This window comes from Gavialis gangeticus, unplaced genomic scaffold (assembly GCF_001723915.1).
Source record: "Gavialis gangeticus isolate Ggan-Ray unplaced genomic scaffold, GavGan_comp1, whole genome shotgun sequence".
NCBI lineage: Eukaryota > Metazoa > Chordata > Crocodylia > Gavialidae > Gavialis > Gavialis gangeticus.
In genome coordinates, this window is record NW_017729024.1 from 71,999,820 (window position 1) to 72,005,819 (window position 6,000).

General features: G+C 40.8%; 1 long non-coding RNA gene across 2 annotated transcripts in view; it reads right to left on the reverse strand.

Annotated features, from left to right (window-relative positions):
- The window catches only part of LOC109297466, a 108,100-nt gene that overhangs the window by 96,303 nt on the left and 5,797 nt on the right, over nucleotides 1-6,000 (reverse strand). For both annotated transcript variants that reach the window (XR_002097322.1, XR_002097321.1), the window contains exon 2: nucleotides 5,506-5,577. This is a non-coding gene — a long non-coding RNA (uncharacterized LOC109297466). The remainder of the gene's footprint in view (nucleotides 1-5,505; nucleotides 5,578-6,000) is intronic.

Genomic DNA, 6,000 nt, shown 5'->3' on the forward strand with positions numbered 1-6,000 from the left:
TTGGAGCCACTTTAACTAAAGTGTCCACAGCGTCTTGTGTACTCAGTATTCCGTGCTTCAGAATGGCACTGGGAGTACTTTGAACCAGCTTTTTGAAGTGCAGGGACACTGAATACATGTGATGTGAAGGCTGCTGGAGCGTGCTAATTAGCACGCTCCAGCAGCCTTCATTAATTTAATCTGCTCTGATACGTGACAATTAGCACACGTCAGAGCAAGAATTATGCATGTGTATAGGTGCCCTAAAAGTCTAAAGGGAAGGGCGTGATGGAAACATAGTGCAGACAAGCTTTAGCAGAAAAATGCTAGACTCAAAAGGGGCAATAGATAAGAGAGTCAATACAAGAAAATCAAAAATGCTCAAGATGAAATGCAACATATAAATAATAGGAATAAAGAACACTGCACCACCATCCCTGCTTGACCTAAGCTTAGAACAAGCCTACAGTCCAGAAACAACCTTTTATTTATTAGTTCATGAAGCTACATTTGCCATATAGGGTCCAGTCTTGTCCCAGAAAAATATTCTATTGTATTTAGGTTCCTATGCCATTCTGATCACCGAAGTATGATGTGATGAGTTTTAAAAAAACAGTTGCAAACCGCCCATAGGAGGAAAAGAGTTAGAGATTAAAAGAACCTGATAGAATGATTATCCAAACTATTTCCCATTAGTCAGCCTTAGGAGAACTATTAGTGATTACTATAGTCCCTCGAGAAGGACTATAAAGGAAACGGATTCATTCTACTTGTAGGATACATAACAACATCATTTCCTCATTTTCATGGCACAGCACTTTGTTCACTGAGGGTGACTGAACTGCCATAATGACACTAACACCTACTGTGACTGATGTCCAAATTCATAATGAGCTGGAGCACTTCAGGCATTAAAAGGTAGGCCTAAAAGTCTGTGAAGGATTTAAAATTGTAAATGAGCATCACATTGGTTTAAGAAACACAATGACTCACTATGAATTACTTGGCCAACGTTGCAACAAAATTTCAAGATAAAATACGGTCAGTAGTGCTTAGGGACCTTCGGGTGGAGGGAGCTATAAAGATTTTAACAGCAACTGTTGAATATAAGAAACTCATTATGACCACACCCAGTATCTCACATTACAAATCTACAAGCTTTTTTCTTTTAATGGACTTTTTTTATCACCATTTTGACTTTTTTCACTGCTCTCCTCAATGCAAATGCAAAGACCATGTCTTGCTAATACTTTGTCTTTCTCTGTGAATCCTACCATTTTCCTTCCTATTTTTCCCCACTCTCTAAGGTCTCCTAGCAATTTTCTGAGACTCCCCATTTCTCAGGCACCCCACAAGGTGTATTCTTGCAAAGAGAAGATAAAGCAAACATTTTCAAGTTATGTTACCGACCTTTTCAGGAGTGTGCATTTCCCACCACTGTTGCTCAATCCTCTTTCCTTGTCAGTTGTCCTCTATTTCTTACTCTATCCTAGATGAGGGCTGAGTCTCATCTAGCATACTCTGATATAAGCTGTAGCTGAATGGAAGTAATTGGAGTTATAGGGTGTGTCTACACAAGATGTTTACTGCAGAGTTGTTAAATTAGCTGTGCAGTAAAATGTCAGCTTCTACACATGTGTAGAATGGAGTAAACTAATTCACTCTGCCCTAGGTTAGTACTGCCAGACACAAGTACTATCCTATGGCAGAGTTATTTACTCTGCCACAGTGCACATGTAGATGCCAAGGGGGCTGGCTGGGGAATGAGGGTGCTTCAGTACAAGGGGCTACCTGCTGGCTAGCCCTGCACTGAATCACCCTTGTGCCCCAGCCAGCTCCTTGGCAGCATATTGACCCGGGTCAGAGCAGTCCTGGGCTGGCAGGCTGACCCCCCGGTTCCCCTTCCAGCTGGGGCTTCTCTGCCCCAGATCAACATGCTGCAGTCTCGGGTGCACGTGGAAACAGCATGCCTGGGAGCTATACATTTGCAGATATGTAGACAGAGTGTAGACATACTCAGAGTGTAAAACTGAGGCCAGTTTGGTCTGGTCTTGTATGAGGAACTTCCTGTAAAATGTCCTAGGAACAGGGATCCATGACTGCACCCTTTCTATACACTCACCCTCAAGCCACCCCACCAGGAAAAGGTGGTAAAGAGGGAATGCAGGCTCCTAACTGACCAGGTCTCAGGTCCAGCACCATTGTAAACACCTCGAAGACAGAGAGGAGCTGATGCTAAAACCATGCCATACACATCAGGGACAGCCAGATTCTTATTCACAGCTGGGCCCTTTTCCAATATTCTGGCAATGGAAAATGATCATAAAGTGAATGTCAGTGATGGGTGTGGTGATATTTGTCTCAATGTACTGTCAGAGCAATATAATGGGGCCTTCTTTACACAGGAATCCGGTCCCAGACGTCAATGTTGTATTGTCCAGTTGACAGTATATCTGCATAAAGTTTCAACTAAAAGTGAAACTGCACCAAGAAAATAGCGAACCACTTCAGCAAAACTAATTTTAAAAGTGGAGGCGAAAATAAATCAGCTAACTCCTCTTAAAAGGCAGAGCTACACAGCCCACATAGTGGAAGCAGCCAAACTACTGCCATCCTCCCTCAAGAGAATAAAAGAGGACATCTGTGAGGAATCCTCCCCTCCATTTCTACAGAGCACCAAGAGCAGGAGTTGAAAAAGATATTAATCACATTATGTTCTTTGTACATGAGGGGAAAAAAATCCCTATGTGGGGGATAAATATAACTGAGAAAAAAACCCACCTACCTTTGAAATCTGATTTCAGGCTGAAAATAAAGGAATGCTTTTTATTTGATTTCTTTTTGAAATATAAGGTTTTTTTTGCCATAAAGTGCTTCTACAGCCTTAAATGTACGTACGTGGGAAATATGCTGTGGATCTTTATTCCACAGGAAATAAATCAAAGAGAGATCCTCATCACCTCTCCCTCGCTCTTGATACCCCCCAAAAGTGGAAAGAACATGTACACTTTCCTAGCGGACTCGATGGACTCTGTAGCTATCACTTCACCTGCCACAGAAATTTGTAGCTCCCCTGGTTAGCCCTGCTGTCCTGCCCAAGTTCTAATTTGAATTATTAGATTTTGCATGTTTTAAGAGCTCTGTGTAGTAGTTTCAATTGACCATGATTTATGGTCTTTACTTCCTGTCCCAAAATCTGTTGTTGCATTGCTCTGCACAGTTCAGCAGTTGAAAATCAGTTAAGCCCAAACTTCAAGTAGTAGGTGAAGTGATTCATATATATTAAGTCTGTAAAAACACTGTGGGATTCTTCAGGGGGAAAAAGACACATTTATAAATGCAAGTCATCATTATCATCAATAAATTGGATGTTGGAGACACAATAGCTGAATTCAGGGGCAAGAACATTTCTGAGCTTCATTTATATCTAAAAATATAGATCTACACCACAGTGCTCATGAAATTCTTTTAGCTGATTTTAATAACAGTCATTATATTAAAAAATGAAACTTCTCCTTGTGACAGAGATGAACTGGGAAGAAACAAAGAAAGAAAAGTAACTAGTGCAGCACCCCTGTGCCCTTCTGGAATTGCTGTTCATCATTCTTTCTTTCAGCAGTTCACTTGCTCCTTTTGTGCAAAAGGTACCACCATCTAATGAAACAATTAAGGCTTGACAGTTTAAATATGCTATTCTGTTCTTTTCAGACATAAGTGCCAGCCATCAAGACAAACTATACCCACTGCTTCACTATCAGCAGAGTCATTGTTATCCCAGATAGAGTGCCCTAAAAATAAAAGCCATTCTCTCTGTGCAGCTTCATCAAGTCAGGTCATGTCAGCCCCACAGGACAGACTGCACTGTACTAATTTTATTATACTATTTTTAAACATGGCCTCCTTAGATCTTTGAGTGTGTCCTACATAATAATACAGAATCGACATATGGTGCTCGAGGTTTAAATCCCCCATCTTTAACCAACCCCAAACTCCCAAGTATCCCATACAGTTTGTATGTTCTAGCCACAGTAATGATGAAGTGGTTACATCTGGCTTGATGTCACCTGTTGTACATTGCTCAGCAGTTTAAAGGTCACGAGATCAAATCAAAATTAGTACCTACCAGATCAATGTTAACATTTTTAGTGCCTTAGGCAATATTTCACAGAGAGAGAGCTTCCTCCAAAAAATGAACTGAATTTTACAAGCCCTTGAACAGCGTTTCAGTGGGAGGATTTCATTCTGAATTACTTCAGCTGCACTAATGGTTAGGAGTCACCCTGAGTAAAAATGGGCTCTCAGACAGCAGATAAAAACCCTCATGTCATCTTGGTATGTTTGAGGAATTCGGACTCTGAGTACTAGATAACTGCCTCCCACTTGTAAATCAGCTTTCACAGGAGACTGTCAAAGTTGCTCACAGAAATTAAAAAGCTCAGAAAAAGCACAGCAGATGAATGACTCTGGGCCCCTTCTCCAAGGGCCAAAGTCTCTATAGATACAAACTTGTGTTGTTCCATTGCCTTGCAGTGAGACATGCTGATTTATGCCAGCAGATTTCTTTTACTGTGCATCCCCCTTTTTGTTCTGACCAGTTCATAACTTAAATACTTTGGCTAGATACTAACTGTAGATATGCCTAAAAGATACAACATACAAGGGAAACCAACCCCCCCCCCCAACTATCCTATAAGATTAAGCCATTTTGTCCACTCCCTAAAGTGAAAGATTAGAGGCTGGTTTCTTATCACTTGTTAGCTGTTAAGAAAAACCTCTACCTGCAATACAGGTGTTATTAGATTATATACTTTGGCAAGGAAGTTGAAGTAACATCAACCAGATGGAAAATGAAGCAATTGGTGCTACAGATCTTGTAAATGATTCTGTACATGAAGTACAATAGTTAAAGCTAAAGAGATGGTGGTCAGCAGTCAGCATAGGTGCCTATACACATGCTCCAACACATTCTAATTTGAACACATCAGAGCAGACTCAATTAATCAAGTCTGCTCTGCGTTCTAATTAAAACACTCTAGCGTCACCACAATGTCACGTGTACAACCCCTGTGGGTTTAAAAAGAGCCACTGCAGTGCTTTAAGTAAAGCTTATCGCATAAGCTAGTTAAAACACCCCATGGCCATCCCATGTTTAGTTAAAACATCCCATGGCCATTTTTAAATGCATGGGGACTTAATACGCATGACACTGTGGTGTTTCAATTAAGGCAGCTCTCTGGGAACCACAGCAATTAACCCCCTTCCCCAGCCCAGCACATGCATAGGCAGCCCATGAAACTATTCAGAAGGAAATTCCAGATCCTTGAAGGATGTGTGGCCAAAGACCACCAATGAAAGTGGTGTGTGTGTGTGTACACACATTTATATTCTTCACTTCCTGCCTCAAACTCTGTAAAATGCATGCATGCATGTATGTATGTGTTCATTAAAACAAATGCTTGCATATACTTTATGTATCTTTACACTTACCCAGTACAAAGATGACACCCAAGTAGGCAGTTGTATTACCTCTTGGTGAGATTCATTTCAAGATTTTATGCTGTAGGCAGATTAACAGAGCAGGTCCATGTAACATAAAATCTGGAAAGGGAAGAACAAATTGTCAGTGTCAATCAGTCAAATAGATCCTGAAATGCTTTTGAGCCTATAAAAATCATATATGTCAAGGCTTGTATAACCCAATTATCTATCCCCAACAATTTAATTTGTTTCTCTGTTGCTGCTTACTCCCATACTATCCGTTGACAGATCAAGGTAATGATGAACAAGAAATGCCTAGAGACCAGGCTTGGCTGTTAGAGTCCAAAAAAAAAAACCAAAGAAAGAAAGAAAGAAAAAAGCCTCTACAAAAAAACACTAATATTTCTGCTCTTCCACTGCCAACTCAAGGGGCAGCATTAGAGCAGTACAAACTGTGCAAGTTCAGGGTCCCCAAACCTGTGAGAAACTGATTAGCAGCCATCAGCTTCATAGCTACTGTCAGACAGGATATCTGATACCGAA